This window comes from Scyliorhinus canicula, chromosome 6 (genome assembly GCF_902713615.1).
Source record: "Scyliorhinus canicula chromosome 6, sScyCan1.1, whole genome shotgun sequence".
NCBI classification, from domain to species: Eukaryota; Metazoa; Chordata; class Chondrichthyes; order Carcharhiniformes; family Scyliorhinidae; genus Scyliorhinus; species Scyliorhinus canicula.
In genome coordinates, this window is record NC_052151.1 from 59,077,515 (window position 1) to 59,095,621 (window position 18,107).

Genomic DNA, 18,107 nt, shown 5'->3' on the forward strand with positions numbered 1-18,107 from the left:
GAAAGTCCGTGAGGAGTGACTGTTCAAGCACTGCTTCAAACCAATGGGAGACGGCTTCTGACATTTAACTGAAAGACTAGCAAACCTATTCTTGTTGAGAAGTGGGGTCAAGCAACCAATCAGACAAATGGTGCCTCTTGAGAAAACTGACCCTGCCGTTCTTGTGGATCCTGAATGGGGTGGTTAGCACTGTTGCGAATCATCCACAAACTTATTGATCAATCCTCCTATATTCATGTCTAATTCATTTACATTAACTACAGACAGCAATGGCCCCAACAATGATCCCTGTTGGATCCCACTGGACACAGACTTCCAGTCAGAAAAACACCTTCAACCATCACCCTCTGCTTCCTGCCACTCGGCCGATTCTGGATCCAATTTGCTAAATTCACCTGAATCCCATGGGCTATCAGTCTCCCAAATGGGACCATCAGAATCAGAAGCCTTGCTGAAGCCGAAGTAGACTATGTCCAATGCATTGCCTTCTTCTACACACCTGGTCACCTCTTCGAAAAATTCAATCGGATTGGTCAGACATGATCTCCCCTTAACAAAACCATGCTGACAGTTTTTGGATTGACTTGATCGCAGACTGTGCAACTGCATCCAGAAATTTCAGGGCTGGATGGCACGGTGGTGCTGTGTTTAGCAGTCCTGCCTCACGGTGCTGAGGGCTCAGGTTTGATCCCGGCCCCAGGTCACTGTCCATGTGGAGTTTGCACATTCTCCCCGTGTCTGCGTGGGTCTCACCCCCACAACCCAAAACGCTGTGCAGGTTAGGTGGATTGACCCTTAATTGGAAAAAAAAAGAATTGGGTACTCGAAAAAAGAAGTGGAATTACAGGGTTTACTTGGGAGTTGAATATTCTGTGCTAGGCTAGAATGAGGTTTTAGAAATAAATGCATGGTTCGAGATTTACTTAGAACTAATATAAGTTAGGTGAATTGGATATTCTGAATTCTCCCTCCTTGTACCCGAACAGGGGTTGGAGTGTGGCGACCCAGGGGATTTTTCACAGTAACTTCATTGCAGTGTTAATGTAAGCCTACTTGTGACACAAATAAAGATTATTATATTATTATTATTATGTTACATCTGGACTATTCATAGAAAATGTTAGATTTGGACTATTTCAGGTCAGTATCATTCTCTATATATCAAGGCCGTAGGAAAATACCTATTTCATTATCATTTGTACAGTGCCGTTGCGGTATTGTGTGAAGCAAATAATGGCATGATGGGAGAACTAGTCAAGTCTTCTTGGTACAATTGAATTTAAACTGATTTCACATAACCTAAGGCACAGATACAAAATACACAGATACAAACAGCTGAGGTCAACTTGACCTGAGTACCGGGTGACTCTGAAATTCTAGGATAAGGCGTGTTCGTCATGAGACTAGAAGCAGTCTCAATACATACCAAGCTGAAAAACTGTCTCTTCCTGTACGTAAACAAATTGTCCATTTCTTAAAACAAAGACAAGATAATGATACGAGGACTCCAGTCCCCTAAAGGTCAGCAAGGTGACGCCATTGGTAACGATTATTACTTATGTTTTACTTTCGATCAAATTCCTGACCAAGCTATATTCATGTTATCTTGATCCTATCATGTATAAAAATTGCCTTATTCTTCTGTAATATCGCAGACTTGGGACGGACGCAGCAGTTTGTACTTGACTGCCTTCCGACTTCAAGTCTCAGCCATACTGCTAGCAGTCAGTTCTAATTTGTAAATAAAGTTCATTTTTGCTTACCTAATGAATCATGTTTGCATTTTTCTATCACAGTACAGAAGCGGGGAAAATATTGACTACGACACCGTTAACTTAGTAAATGCTCCAGAGAACGTCACAGCAAACAATTTGTCAGAAATAGTCATTGTTTTTGTCAAAGAGGTTTTAAGGAGTGTGTTCGAGGAGGAGAAGGTGGTGTAGGTAATGTCACTGGACTCATAATCCAAAGACTCAGGCTATGCTCTGGGGGACATGAGTTCAAATTCCATCATGTCTGCTGCGTTCAAATTCAATGAATACAAATCTGGGATGTAAAGCTTGTGGTGAAGCCATAACAATCATCATCAATTATCATTCAAATCCATCTGGTTCAATATTGTCCTTTAGGCAATGAATCTGTCACCGTATGCAATCTGGCCTACATGTGACTCCAGACCCACAGCATGAAGTTAACACATAAGTGCCCTCAGAAAGTCACTTTGTTCATGGGCAAGTCAGGATGAGTAGCAACTGCTGATGGCACTCTCATCCCATCAAAAGATAAAAAAGGACATCGGTGGGGAGTTTCGGGAAGGGGAATTTCACAGTTTAAGGTCTGGACAACTGAAGGCACAGCTTTCAGTGAGTGGCTTGAAATAAATCAAGGATGCAGAAGAGGCTAGAATTGGAGTTCCTGAAGGGCTGTTTAGAGTTCTTGAAGGGTTGTTGGGCTGGAGAGGTCAGACCGGAGAACCAATTTAGGTCAATGAGCTCAGATGTGTTGGAAGAAAGGGACTTGATGTGAGTTGAGATAAGGGCAGGAGAGTTTGGGATGACATCTCGTTTATGCAGGGTGGCAGATAGAAGACCAGTCAAGATATCAATGGAATAGTTGCTATGGAAGTGGAAATAAGAAGAATCATCAGTAAATAAGATCACTTGTTGAAGTTTTTGTCTTCATTCAAGCAAAAGTGATCATCTAATCTACTGCCTTCAGAGAAAGGCGAGGTCATGTAATGATATGGGGAAAGGTCTTTGGTTTCATTGTGTGTTGCTGTTATTTAACCATCTGTGAGCAGACAAAGGTGCGTTCTGAATTATAGCGGATCTAAGATTCATCAGGGAAAGTGACCGGAAACATTTGCCCTGGAGAAAAATATTTAGCATTAAAAATACAAAAGATATGACAAGTTTTTTGAATTAGGTCACCACTTGGCATTTAATAAATGTTGATAAATGTGAATGGAACCTTTACTTAGCAAGTCCGGACTTTATAGTTCAGTGTAATTGTGCAGTTAAATGTTCCCGTCGGACTATTTTAGGCAAGTTGATTCTTTACAACCTTCATGTCTAATTTTCTATGAACTGCAGTTTAGTTTGACTTATGTTAATGAGGCTTCCTTTATGCTTGCTGGGTAATCTTCCCCTTCTGCGAGCTGAGATGCTTCAATTTTTCATACTTAATGTTTCCATTAGTTTGCAAGAAAAACAAAGGGCAATGAATGAACAGTTTGCTTGCAGTATGATGAGATCATAGTGACCCCTTATGTGACACAGCAGCCAGTGGCTTTTAAGGAAATTATCAGTAGAAAGTATTTCAAATAAACTAACAGTGGCCCTCTAGAGTATGAGAGACATTTCATACCAACATAAATGTCTGGGCTCAGATGAGTCAGGTTTACCCTCCAGAAATGAACAAGGTTTTCACACTGAGAATAGTGGCACTAGATGTAATTGTGGCTTGCATTTTTGTTTGCGTTTGTCAGGCAAAATCAAATTTGCCGCATCTGTTGTGACCAAGGTGACCCCTCCATCACGTGTGTAGGTTTGGATGAAAAATAATCAACGTGATTGACTTCACTGATTTTTCTTTTCTTTCTTTATCTTTCCCAAATTGGTACATTTGCGCTACTAAAACTACTAGTGAACACTGTCGGTTTGAACAGATTTGCTTTCGTTAGCCTTTGGTATTGAAGATGATAACACAGCAATAACAGCTTCTTTTATTCAGTGCCTTTAATGTAGTAAATTGACCCAGGTTACTTCAGAGGAGCATTAGTTAGAGAAAACTTGACACTGAGCCAAATAATGAGACATTAAGACAAGTGAGTATGGGTTTTGGCCAAAACGGTGGGTCCTATGGAGCATCTTAAAGGAAAGGAGCAGAGAAAGGCTAGGGAAGGAATTCCTAAATGACTGAAGACACAGCTCATGTCTGACTGAAGAAAGTGGAGGATACACAAAAAGCCATAGTTGGAGGAAACACAGATTTTCCTGAAAGGATGTAGGTCTAGAACGGGTGATAGGGATTGAAAAATGAAATGAAAATCGCTTTTGTCACAAGTAGGCTTCAAATAAAGTTTACTGTGGGAAAGCCCCTAGTCGCCACATTCCGGCGCCTGTTCGGGGAGGCTGTACGGGAATTGAACTTTCAAAGCCAGCAATTTAGCCCAGTGTGCTAAACCAGCTTGAGCCGAATGAGGATTGAGCCTAATGAGGAATTTGAACAGGAGAATGAGAATTTTAAAGTCAAAGTCGTGAGTGGACCTGGGTGGCAAGCAGCTCTGATTATTTGTGGGGGCTCTCCATATCCTATCACCCATGGAGGCACATGTCAGTTCTGACCTACGGTGGTGACTGAGGTCACAAGACTCTCCACGAAAGCTGGCTTAGTGCCTGAAGCAGATAGAGCTTTAGACACCCGACAGTCGCTCCCATTTACAAAACCGAGCTTTCTGAATTTTCATTGTTTGCAAAGTTTTTAAGGCTCAAGTGTGAGATGAACGTCAGGCAAAGACAGCGAAATTCAATCCCAGGATTTTTAAATACTGAAGGAATGACCCATCTGAAGGAACTGGGTGAATGTAGAATGATTTAAGTTTGGGTGATGAGAAAAGGAGTAGAACGAGAGAGGGTGGGAGCAGATGAATTCATAGGAAAAGAGTCGGAAGATAAGGCAACACCTGTAGTACAGTTGAAGAGATATGAGTGCTTTAACTTAATTGAAGCTACTTGGACAATAAGCCAATTTATTATTATTATAGTGTTTAGAAATGCAGTACATCTTCGTCTTACTACTGATAAAGTTTGTCCATAAGTTACTATTTTAAATTCTGTCATCCATTTTTTTGTTCTCCGCAAATTTGATGGATGACTTAATGCTCATTAGATCACTGTGGTTACCTGGCTTAAAGGGATAATTGAATTCAGCACTGCAGAAAAACCGTAAGAAAGATTTTAAAAATAGGATCCACTAAAATTAAACGCCCAAGTTTCTTATTGTATCTATTTGATTAAGAAACACTTGCCACTCCAGTCACTACCTCTGATTTACAAAATTATCTTTAACACAAATTAAACATGCCATAAGACATAGGAGCTGAATTAGGCCATTCGGCCCACCAGGTCTATGCCGCCATTCTTCGATCATGGCGGTAATGGTTTCTCACCCCCCATTCTCCTGCCTTCGTTTTGATCCCTTATTAATCAAGAACTCATCTATCTTAAAGACATTCATTCCCGTGTGAAACTGAATGGAAGTTTTGCATTTCAAAGACTGTCAGGGGATTTGAAACCCTTTCAAGTGTACTGAGCTTTTGAGGAAGCCCGTTGCGATGCTCCGATACCCACAATCAACCAATAGAGATGTATGGGTACAAAGTCAAAAAGCTACAAACATTCCCAATAAAAAACACAAGCTAAAACCTAATCACTATAACTAAACCCCCAAACAGCTGACGGCATCTAGATCCTTAAAAAGGAAATAAAGGTTACTCCCTAAGGAAGAACTTCCGCACCGACCCCCGATGGTGTATTTAATTTTTTCTATTTTTTTGTGGGCGGCACGGCTCAGTGGTTAGCTCTGTTGCTTCACAGCTCCAGGGTCCCAGGTTAGATTCCCCGCTTGGGTTGCTGTCTGTGCGGAGTTTGCACGTATCCTCATATCTGTGTGGGTTTCCTCTGGGTGCTCCGGTTTTCTCCCACAGTCCAACAATGTGCAAGTTAGGTGGATTGGCTATGCTAAATTGCGCTTCGTGTCAAAATGTTAGATGGAGTTACTGGGATAGGGTGGAGGTGTGGGCTAAGAAGGGGCTCTTTCCAAGGGCCGTTGCAGACTCGATGGGCCGAATGGCCTCCTTCTGCACTGTACATTCTATGAATTCAAAGTGCAGGAATTCATAAAATTTCCCAGCCATGCAGAAGCACTGGGTGGGATAGGAGACCTCCAGCTAAACAATATTCACCTCCGGGCTACACTGAGGTAATGATGACAATGTCATCCCCTACCCCAGAGTGAAACACCGATAAGTCTGAGACCCAAATATGGATACGAATGGACACAGCTCCAGAACACCTGAAGAACCTCTGATATAGTGTTGAAGAAGGAAACCCAGAAGCTGGCAATTTTGGGGCGGGACCAAAACATGTGCGTGGTTAGCTGGGGCAAGTGAACAACAATCATACCTGTTTTCCATGTTTGGAAAAATCCACACATTCTATCCTTGGTCAAGTGCGTCCTATCATAGATTATCATAGAATTTACAGTGCAGGAAGGAGGCCATTCGGCCCATCGAGACTGCACCGGCTCTTGGCATGAGCACCCTACCTGAGGTCAACACCTCCTCCCTATCCCCATAACCCAGTAACCCCACCCAACACTAAGGGCAATTTTGGGCACTAAGGGGCAATTTATCATGGCCAATCCACCTAACCCGCACATCTTTGGACTGTGGGAGGAAACCGGAGCACCCGGAGGAAACCCGCGCACACACTGGGAGGATGTGCAGACTCCGCACAGACAGTGACCCAAGCCGGGAATCGAACCTGGGACCCTGGAGCGGTGAAGCAACTGTGCTATCCACAAGGCTACCGTGCTGCCTATGTAACGCCTTGAACTGAATCAAACTCAACCGGGCACAAGAGGGGATGGAGTTGACCGTGTAGAGATCCTTCCGTCCAAGCCCAAGCCTCATCAGTAAGCACAGGACCCAGCTCCCTCTCCCATCTCGCCCTGACCCCAACCAATGGGACGGGATCCGATGAGAGAATATAGTTTGAAGATAGAACCCTCACTGGATTGAGCCAAGGAATAAACCTTCTTCAGCAAGGACGAGGGCGGGGCCAAGGGAAAGGAGGAAAAAAAAGCATTACAGGAAAAGTCACAAATCTGAAATAATGAAAGAGGCTAGAGTATGGCAATTGAAATTTGTCACCAGCTCCCGAAAACTGGTAAATCTCCCTTCTATACAGAGGTCCCCAAAATGCCCAAGTCCCTTTGTTTTCCAAGATTTAAATGAATGATCATGATAATCTTTAATATCATTGCATGTAGGCCCTACATTAACACTGCAATGAAGTTACTGTGAAAAGCCCTAGTCACCACATTCCGGTACCTCTTCGGGTACACAGAGGGAGAATTCAGAATGTCCAATTCAACTAACAGCACGTCTTCCGTGGGACTTGTGGAGGAAACCGGTGCATCCAGAAAAAAGCCACACAGACTCGGGGAGAATGTGCAGACTCTGCACAGACAGTGACCCAAGCCGCGAATCGAACCTGGGTCCCTGGTGCTGTGAAGCAACAGTGCTAACCAATGTACTACTGTGCTGCCTGAAGGGTCAATCCTGAAGGTAAGAAGAGGTGATTGTTACAAATAGGGGCTAAAGACGACAGAAAAAAAGCTTAAAGTGCTGCCAAACTGTTTCCAAGTCTGTTTATTAATCCAAAGGGAGGAGACCACCACCATGGGATTTGAGGAAAGTCTAGCAGGAGAGAAGAGCAGTGGCGCAGTAATTATGCAATGAAGAGTAGAGGTAGTACACGGGCGAGCATCCATTCTGCCCCAAATTATATCGAGGTCACTAATCAACAGCAAAGCTTAAGCAGGCCGGTCTAAGGGCAGCACGGTGGCCTAGTGGTTAGCACAACTGCCTCACAGTGCTGAGGTCCCAGGTTCGATCCCGGCTCTGGGTCACTGTCCGTGTGGAGTTTGCACATTCTCCCCGTGTCTGCGTGGGTTTCGCCCCCACAACCCAAAAATGTGCAGAGTAGGTGGATTGGACACGCTAAATTGCCCCTTAATTGGAAAAAATAATTGGGTAATCTAAATTTATAAAAGAAAAAGCAGGCCTGTCTAGTGTCCGTACCCAAGGGGAAGTACAAAGAACAAAGAAAAGTACTGATGTGGAGATGCCGGCGTTGGACTGGGGTGAGCAGAGTCAGAAGTCTTACAACACCAGGTTAAAGTCCAACATGTTTGTTTCAAACACTAGCTTTCGGAGCACTGCTCCTTCCTCAGGTGAATTAAGAGGTATGTTCCAGAAACATCTATACAGTATTGACAAATTCAAAGATGCCAGACAAAGCTTAGAATGCAAGCATTTGCAGGTAATTAAATCTTTACAGATCCAGAGATAGGGGTAACCCCAGGTTAAAGAGGTGTGAATTGCCTCAAGCCAGGACAGTTGGTAGGATTTCGCAAGGCCAGATGGTGGGGGATGAATGTAATGCGGCATGAATCCCAGGTCCCAGTTGAGGCCGCACTCATGTGTGCGGAACTTGGCTATAAGTTTCTGCTCGGTGATTCTGCATTGTCGCGCATCCTGAAGGCCGCCTTGGAGAATGCTTACCCGGAGATCAGAGGCTGAATGCCCTTGACTGCTGAAGTGTTCCCTGACTGGAAGGGAACATTCCTGCCTGGTGATTGTTGCGCGATGTCCGTTCATTCGTTGTCGCAGCGTCTGCATGGTCTCGCCAATGTACCACGCTTTGGGACATCCTTTCCTGCAGTGTATAAGGTAGACAACGTTGGCCGAGTCGCACGAGTATGTACCGTGTACCTGGTGGGTGGTGTTCTCATGTTTAATGGTGATATCCATGTCGATGATCTGGCACGTCTTGCAGAGATTGCTATGGCAGGATTGTGTGGTGTCGTGGTCACTGTTCTGAAGGCTGGGTTGTTTGCTGCAAACAATAGTTTGTTTGAGGTTGCGCGGTTGTTTGAAGGCAAGTAGTGGGGGTGTGGGGATGACCTTGGCAAGATGTGAGGCCTCACGGTAGCATGGTGGTTAGCATCAATGCTTCACAGCTCCAGGGTCCCAGGTTCGATTCCCGGCTGGGTCACTGTCTGTGTGGAGTCTGCACGTCCTCCCCGTGTGTGCGTGGGTTTCCTCCGGGTGCTCCGGTTTCCTCCCCAAGTCCAAAGATGTGCGGGTTAGGTGGATTGGCCATGCTAAATTGCCCGTAGTGTAAGGTTAATGGGGGGATTGTTGGGTTACGGGTATACGGGTTACGTGGGTTTAAGTAGGGTGAACATTGCTCGGCACAACATCGAGGGCCGAAGGGCCTGTTCTGTGCTGTACTGTTCTATGTTCTATGTTCATTTTCATCAATGACGTGTTGAAGGCTGCGAAGAAGATGTCGTAGTTTCTCCGCTCCGGGAAAGTACTGGACGACGAAGGGTACTCTGTCGGTTGTGTCCCGTGTTTGTCTTCTGAGGAGGTCGGTGTGGTTTTTTGCTGTGGCGTGTTGGAACTGTCGATCGATGAGTTGAGCGACATATCCCATTCATACGAGGGCATCTTTCAGCGTCTGTAGATGTCTGTTACGCTCCTCCTCGTCTGAGCAGATCCTGTGTATACGGAGGGCTTGTCCATAGGGGATGGCTTCTTTAATGTGTTTAGGGTGGAAGCTGGAGAAGTGGAGCATCGTGAGGTTATCCATGGGCTTGCGGTAAAGCGAAGTGCTGAGGTGTAAAGAAAAGTACAGCACAGGAACAGGCCCTTCGGCCCTCCAAGCCCGTGCCGACCATGCTGCCTGTCTAAACGAAAATCTTCTGCACTTCCTGGGTCCGTATCCCTCTATTCCCATCCTATTCATGTATTTATTAAGATGCCCCTTAAATGTCAGTATCGTCCCTGCTTCCACCACCTCCTCCGGCAGCGAGTTCCAGGCACCCACTACCCTACGTCTGCTCTAAACCTTGCCCCTCGAATCTTAAACCTATGCCCCCTAGTAGTTGACCCCTCTACCCTGGGGAAAAGCCTCTGACGATCCACTCTGTCTATGCCCCTCATAATTTTGTAGACTGAGTGCAGAGTGTTTGTGTAACTGCTGACAGTAGGGTCATTATACAACAAACAAATCCAGGAGACAAATCTCCCGAGAATCTCAAATAGATATTCCCACTTCACCCTGTCAACTGCTTTTTCAACATCCAGATATACTACAACACCAGACCCAGGTACGGGGGAGGGGGAAAAAGGCGACGTATTTGGCCAACAATTGTCGGCCCTTCACAAAGCCTGTTTGATCCTCCGAAATTATACTTGGGAGGCAAAGTTCCAGCCGGAGTGCCAGGACGTTAACCGGCAGCTTAATGTCCGTTTTTAAAGTGAGATGAGTCGATATGAACCACACTCGGTTGGGTCCCTGTCCCCCTTGAGGAACAAGGAAATAGACGCTCAAGTGAGGGTCGGAGGTAATGAACCCTGAGATAGTGAGTCTCTGAATATATCCAATATTAATGGCACGATCTGTTCTGAGAATTTTTTGTAATATTCGACTGGGAAGTCATCAGAGCCCGGGGCCTTGCCAGATTGCATCAGCCGAATACATATTAAAATCTTGTCCAGGCGCAGCGGGGAATCCAACTCACAGCACTTCCCCACCTCAACAGTTGGGGTCTGCAGACCATCCAAAAAATCGTCCATAAATGATTTATCTGCAGGGGGCTCTTGACTTATACAGGTCGTTGTAATGTGATCACAAAACTGAGGGGCGGCATGTGGCACAGTGGATAGCACTGGGACTGCGGGGCTGAGGACCTGGGTTTGAATCCCAGCCTTGGGTCACTGTCCATGTGGAGTTTGCGCATGAAATGAAATGAAAATCGCTTATTGTCACAAGTCGGCTTCAAATGAAGTTGCTGTGAAAGGCCCCTAGTCGCCACATTCCGGCGCCTGTTCGGGGAGGCTGGTACAGGAATTGAACCGTGCTGCTGGCCTGCCTTGGTCTGCTTTCAAAGCCAGCTCTTTAGCCCTGTGCTAAACCAGCCCCTGTTCTCCCCATATCTGCATGGGTTTCACCCCCACAACCCAAAGATGTGCAGGTTAGGTGGATTGGCCACGCTAAATTGCCCCTTAATTGGATAAAAAAAATAATTGGGTACTCTAAATTTATAGAAAAAATAAGATCGTAAAACTGCATTGACCTGCAGAGGGGAGGAAGCAAGATTGCATCTCTTAATGCGTATCCTAGGGATCTCACATGAGGCTGATTATCATTTGAGTTCATGAGCCAGAAGATGATTGGCCTTTTCCCCGTGCTCATAAAAGATAACATCAGAGATAACAATCGCAGAGTACTCAGCCGCAACCACCGAAGAGAAGAGAGCCCTTCAAAAATTTAAGAATCAATGTGTGAATACACATGATGGACATGTGAAAAAAAAAGAAAAATCCTTCTCTGTTCAGTGCAAAAGCACCAGGGATCCACCATCCCCCCCCATCTGTACCACCATAACAGATGGGACAAAAGATTTAGGTTTGGAATGATCCAATTTAGGGTCCAAAGAACAGTTCAGGTTGCCTCCTAAAATCAGCTGATGCAAGTAAGGTTGGGGGGAGTTTTTAAATTATAAATTTAGAGTACCCAATTCTTTTTTATTCCAATTAAGGGGCAATGTAGCATGGCCAATCCCCCTACCCTGCACATCTTTGGGTTGTGGGGGTGACACAGACACTGGGAGAATGTGCAAACTCCACTCAGACAGTGACCCGGGGCCGGGATCGAACCTGCATCTTGAGGCAGCAGTGCTAACCAATGTGCCAATGTTCCACCTGGGGAGAGAGTTTAAGAGAGAATTGATAAAATTTGTGTTATTCCAGTTAACCGTGACTACCGGAGTGTTCACCAGGAAGCCACAAACAATAATATAATGACCATTGGAGTTGGCTATAATCTGAGTGGAGGAGAGCTGAACTCTCTTATTAATAAAAATTGCCGCCCCCCCCGGCCCTGCCATTAAAACTGAGTGAAAAGCCTCCCCGACCTAACCCTTATGTAATCTGGTCTGGTCATTGACACACAAGAGGGTATCCTGCAAGAAAACAACATCAGAGCTTAGGCTTCTAAGATAGGCAAATGCCCTCTAAAGTTTTACTGGGCCTTTCAGCCCCTGAACATTCCAGGTAGATCTCATTCCAGGTAGCCAAATGAATTGGAGGTCCCCCACTGCTCCTTAATCCACAAAATTCTAGAATCCATCGTTAAGGATGAGATTTCTAAATTCTTGCAAGTGCAGGGTCGGATTAGGACAAGTCAGCATGGATTTAGTAAGGGGAGGTCGTGCCTGACAAACCTGTTAGAGTTCTTTGAAGAGATAACAAATAGGTTAGACCAAGGAGAGCCAATGGATGTTATCTATCTTGACTTCCAAAAGGCCTTTGACAAGGTGCCTCACGGGAGACTGCTGAGTAAAATAAGGGCCCATGGTATTTCGAGGCAAGGTACTAACATGGATTGACGATTGGCTGTCAGACAGAAGGCAGAGAGTTGGGATAAAAGGTTCTTTTTCGGAATGGCAACTGGTGACAAGTGGTGTTCTGCAGGGTTCAGTGTTGGGGCCACAGCTGTTCTCTTTATATATTAACGATCTAGATGACGGGACTGGGGGCATTCTGGCCAAGTTTGCCGATGATACAAAGATAGGTGGAGGGGCAGGTAGTATTGAGGAGGTGGGGAGGCTGCAGAAAGATTTAGACAGTTTAGGAGAATGGTCCAAGAAGTGGCTGATGAAATTCAACGTGGGCAAGTGCGAGGTCTTGCACTTTGGAAAAAAGAATAGAGGCATGGACTATTTTCTAAACGGTGACAAAATTCATAATGCTAAAGTGCAAAGAGACTTGGGAGTCCTAGTCCAGGATTCTCTAAAGGTAAACTTGCAGGTTGAGTCCGTAATTAAGAAAGCAAATGTAATGTTGTCATTTATCTCAAGAGGCTTGGAATATAAAAGCAGGGATGTACTTCTGAGGCTTTATAAAGCACTAGTTAGGCCCCATTTAGAATACTGTGAGCAATTTTGGGCCCCACACCTCAGGAAGGACATACTGGCACTGGAGCGGGTCCAGCGGAGATTCACACGGATGATCCCAGGAATGGTAGGCCTAACATACGATGAACGTCTGAGGATCGTGGGATTATATTCATTGGAGTTTAGGAGGTTGAGGGGAGATCTAATAGAAACTTACAAGATAATGAATGGCTTGGATAGGGAAGTTGTTTCCATTAGCAGGGGAGACTAGGACGCGGGGGCACAGCCTTAGAATAAAAGGGAGTCACTTTAGAACAGAGATGAGGAGAAATTTCTTCAGCCAGAGAGTGGTAGGTCTGTGGAATTCATTGCCACAGAGGGCGGTGGAGGCCGGGACGTTGAGTGTCTTTAAGACAGAAATTGATAAATTCTTGATTTCTCGAGGAATTAAGGGCTATGGGGAGAGAGCGGGTAAATGGAGTTGAAATCAACCATGATTGAATGGTGGAGTGGACTCGATGGGCCGAATGGCCTTACCTCCGCTCCTATGTCTTATGGTCTTAATCCAGAATCAACCATTCCCAAAGAGATACTGAAAAGTAAAGTAAAGAAATCCACCTGGGATGGCCATCCAAATCAGATGACTCGACAAAGGAGAACTCACAGACACCGTCAGCAAACTAACACTAAAATTTCCCCCCCCCACCATTCCACTTCAACGATGCCATACTGAAACAGTAAAAATCAATGCCTTATCTCAAAACCTACAGTTAACTAAACACAGCCAACTACACACGCTCTGAACTCTGAACTCATTCTAACAAACTATTGAAGAGCTGCAGAAAATCCTCTATCTCTGCTCCCGTTAACTAAAACCTTTGTTAGAAGGGAGACTCCCAACTGGGAAATAAAACTTCAGCTAGCTTACAACGTCACATTAGTGTTTAATTATCGCGGCCAACAACAACGTTGAAAAGAGGAAAAGAACAATAAACTGAAAAAAGAGCAAATAGCAGAAAACTCAAATTTAACCAAAGGCTTTGAGCACACCCAAACCCTGAACATGAAAAAACATAAAGTAGAAAATGCCTGTTCATAGGGCCATGAAATAGATTCAACATAGATTAAGCAGTGCTCAATTTGAGCTTTCGAACAAAGGAGTCAGCATCTTCCAGCATACCAAAGAAAGTGGTCCTTTCCCCAATGGTCCCCAAAGGTGAGCTGGGTAGACCATTCAGAGTCTGATGCCGTTTTTATACAAGACGGCTTTCATTCCACTGAGATCTTTGTACAGCCTGATGGGAGTGGTCCTCCCATTTAATATCTCAATGCTCTCTAGCCCAGCATAGAACCTGTTTCCATTTCTTTGAAGAGATGAAACTGTATGATAACCACACGAGGCAGAATTCCAGATCAAGGCTTCGCTCACAGAGAGCGATGGACCCAATCTAATTCTGGGGGGATGTGAACAGCCCTCACCCGCCATCTTGCAAAACATGCCTGAGAAGTATTCAGTAGGGGTGCGGCCTCCCATCCCCTCCAGTAATCCCACAATGCAAATGTTGTGCCTCCAGGATCTATTTTCCAGGTGACTCAGTTTGGTCTTCAATGACTCATTACTTTTGACCACCAAAGTAAGATCAGCCTCCAGAGAGGTGGTCCAATCACTGTGGTCTGTTAATGCCGCCTCAATGCAGTTATGTGGCTCCATGAGCCTCGTAGATCTTATTCGTACTTTCCAAGGCCAACCAAATGGGGGCCAGGCCTCTTGAATCAATCTTTTAAGATCTACCGCCAAACATTGATGGTGTTTCTCTAGTTTGCTCACCAAATTGGTAACAAAATCCTTGGCCGTTAGTGGAGTGGTCAGAAAGGGAGAACCCGCCCCCTCCATCTTACTTCCAGATGAATCCTGCGAGGTTTCAGAGTCCATCGACGGATTTTGGCCCGAATCATAGAAATGTAGAATCATAGAAAATAGCAGAAGGAGGCCATTCAACCATTCAAGCCCGCTCCGCCATTCATTATGATCATGGCTGATCGTCAAATTTAATACCCTGATCCCGCCTTTCCCCATATCCCTTTAGCCCGAAGAGCTATATATAAATCCTTCTTGAAATTACACATTGTCGGTCGGCGCTGTGGTGCAGTGGTTAGCACTGCTGCGTCATGGCATTGAGGACCCAGGTTTGATCCCATCCCGGGTCACTGTCCGTGTGGAGTTTGCACATTCTCCATGTGTCTGCGTGGGTCTCACTCCCACAACCCAAAAAGATGTGCAGTGTAGGTGGATTGGCCACGGTAAATTGCTCCTGAATTGGAAAAAAATAATTGGATAATTTATTTTGAATACCCAATGCCCTTTACAATTGCAGTAAATATATCTATTCCTATATTCAAATCCTCTCGCTATGAAGGCCACCATACTATTTGCCTTCTTTACTGTCTGCTGTATGTGCACACATACTTTCAGTATTTTTGGTCAGCTCTTGTAGCTACAATATCTTTTAGCTGGTCCAGTTAAATGTCTGGTGAATGGTATACCCAGGATATTGAAAGTGAGACATTCTGCGATGGTGATGCCACTGAATGTCAAGGGGAAATAGTTGGATTCTCTCATTACATAAGAACATAAGAATGAGGAGCAGGAATAGGCCCTGGAGCCAGTTCCACCATTAAATAAGATTTTAACCCCAGCTCCACATTCGCCTTGACCCCCGATAATCTTGCACCCCCTTGTTTGTCAATAATCATGGTGCAGCCCTCATGTGTGTGGGGGGGGGGGGGGGGGGGGGGGGCAGGCAGGGGGGCCTGGCCCGCCTGCAGATCAGTGGGCATTTCTTCCTTTCGCGCCGGCCCCTGTAGGGCTCCACCATGGCCGGTGTGGAGATGACACCCCCCCCTGCACATGCGCCAGAATACGCCGGCCGGTCTGCGCATGTGCCAAACCACTCCGGCAGTTCTGCGCATGCGCTAACTCACTGAATACTCGGCTGGCGCGGCGCCAACCCCTCCGGCGCCGGCCTGGCCCCTGAAAGTGTGGAGAATTCCTCAACTTCTGGTCGGTCCGACACCAGAGTGATGCACGCCGTTTTTTACGCCGGCGTCGGGCCAACTCGCTGATCCAGGGGAATCCCGCCTATAAAGACTAGGAGTCTATTGTTTTTGTATTTTGGAGCAAACTTCAAGAATAGCAAGTATAAAATTTCACCCTTGACTTGTCCATTATAATTCAATCCAGAACTTTCCGAAAACTTGATAGTCTGTATTGAAGTTACGTAGGTCACCTGATCTCTTGGCATCCATTGTAGCTGTTCGTTAGTGTCCATTTAAAAAAACTAATACAATTCCAAAATTTGTAATCTCATGCCTTTACCAGAATGATAACTGCCTCAGAATAGCAAGCTTGTTTCTGTATTTGTGATTAAGGATGAAATCAATGATGCAAGAGGATATAATGAGAGGTTTGCAGGCTGTGGAGACTTTTTTGAGTAGAATTTAGAAATGGAAAAGGATTTAAGGCTGTAGTGAGAGTTGTGTATGGCCTCTCTGGTAGCAGCTGTGAAACTTTTATGCTCCCTTTTTGTACCACTTACTACCTGTTTCGTTACCGTTTGCTGATCTTTGTATTTCTCCCATTTGGCAGGATCTGTGCTTCCTTTATGCATTTTTGTCTGGTTTTCTTTTAGTTTTATCTTGTCCCTTTAGTCATCCATGGCTTTTTTTACGGCAAATAGTGTTGTTGCCCTCTGCCTTTTAAACTGTCTCTATTTTGCTTTTTAAATTATTTTCTTGAACACGTCCTTATTAGTCTTTGTCCCATTGACAGATTTGCCCAGTTTACAGTGCACAGTCTATCTCATCACGCTGACACCATCCTTCCCTAAATCTAGAATCTTAGTAGCTGTTTTGTACAGCATCATATGAAGATCAGTGTTAGAAAGATGTTTTTGCAGCTATCAATTGCCAAGAATTTGACAGATATGTAACAGAAGCAGCCTGGTTGTAATGGGAGATTTGAACTTTCATATAGATTGGAATAAGCAGACTAGCACATGCTAAAAATGTGGTAAATTTATTTGAGTACAACGCAGAATATTTTTCTGCATCAATATTTCCTAGAACCAAGAATAGGATTGATTGTTTGATTTGATTGATTGATTGATTCATCTTTCTATTAAATTCATGTAGTGGGTTAGCCCCTCTTGTATAGAGTCATAGTGTCATCAAAATTTACAGCATAAAAACAGGCCCTTCGGCCCAACTTGTCCAGTTATAGAATTGAGAGATGCAACCCAAAATGATAATATTGTTGCAATCCTGTTAGGGACCTTAACATTTGAAGAGAAATCCAAACACCTCATTTTAACCATTAGGGATTTCCCGCTGACTGCATCCCTCGTCACTGGGAAACCCGTGCGCCGGCATGGGATCGGAATATCCCACTGGCGTGAACAGCCGGTAAATCCCACCCAATATGTAATATACATTAATCCTGAGACCCACATTAATATACTAGGGACATGGGTATAAATCCCACCATGGCAGTTGGTGGAATTTAAATTCCGTTAATTAAATATGAAATTGAACAAAGAACAAAGAAAATTACAGCACAGGAACAGGCCCTTCGGCCCTCCCAGCCTGCACCGATCCAGATCCTTTATCTAAACCTGTCTCCTATTTTACAAGGTCTACTTCCCTCTGTTCCCCACCCGTTCATATACCTGTCCAGATGCCTCTTAAATGATGCTATCGTGCCCGCTTCTACCACCTCCACTGGCAAAGCGTTCCAGGTACCCACCACCCTCTGCGTAAAAAACTTTCCACGCACATCTACCTTAAACTTTCCCCCTCTCACCTTGAAATCGTGACCTCTTGTAACTGACACCCCCACTCTTGGGAAAAGCTTGTTGCTATCCACCCTGTCCATACCTCTCATAATTTTGTAGACCTCAATCAGGTCCCCCCCTCAACCTCCGTCTTTCCAACGAAAACAATCCTAATCTACTCAACCTTTCTTCATAGCTAGCACCCTCCATACCAGGCAACATCCTGGTGAACCTCCTCTGCACCCTCTCCAAAGCATCCACATCCTTCTGGTAATGTGGCGACCAGAACTGCATGCAGTATTCCAAATGTGGCCGAACCAAAGTCCTATACAACTGTAACATGACCTGCCAACTCTTGTACTCAATACCCCGTCCGATGAAGGCAAGCATGCTGTATGCCTTCTTGACTACTCTATCAACCTGCGTTGCCACCTTCAGGGTACAATGGACCTGAACTCCCAGATCTCTCTGTACATCAATTTTCCCCAAGACCCTTCCATTCACCATATAGTCCGCTCTTGAATT

At 44.9% G+C, this 18,107-nt stretch overlaps 1 protein-coding gene across 2 annotated transcripts in view; it reads left to right on the plus strand.

Annotated features, from left to right (window-relative positions):
* The window catches only part of LOC119967165, a 157,311-nt gene that overhangs the window by 67,948 nt on the left and 71,256 nt on the right, over positions 1 to 18,107 (plus strand). The gene's annotated exons all lie outside the window — the stretch shown is intronic.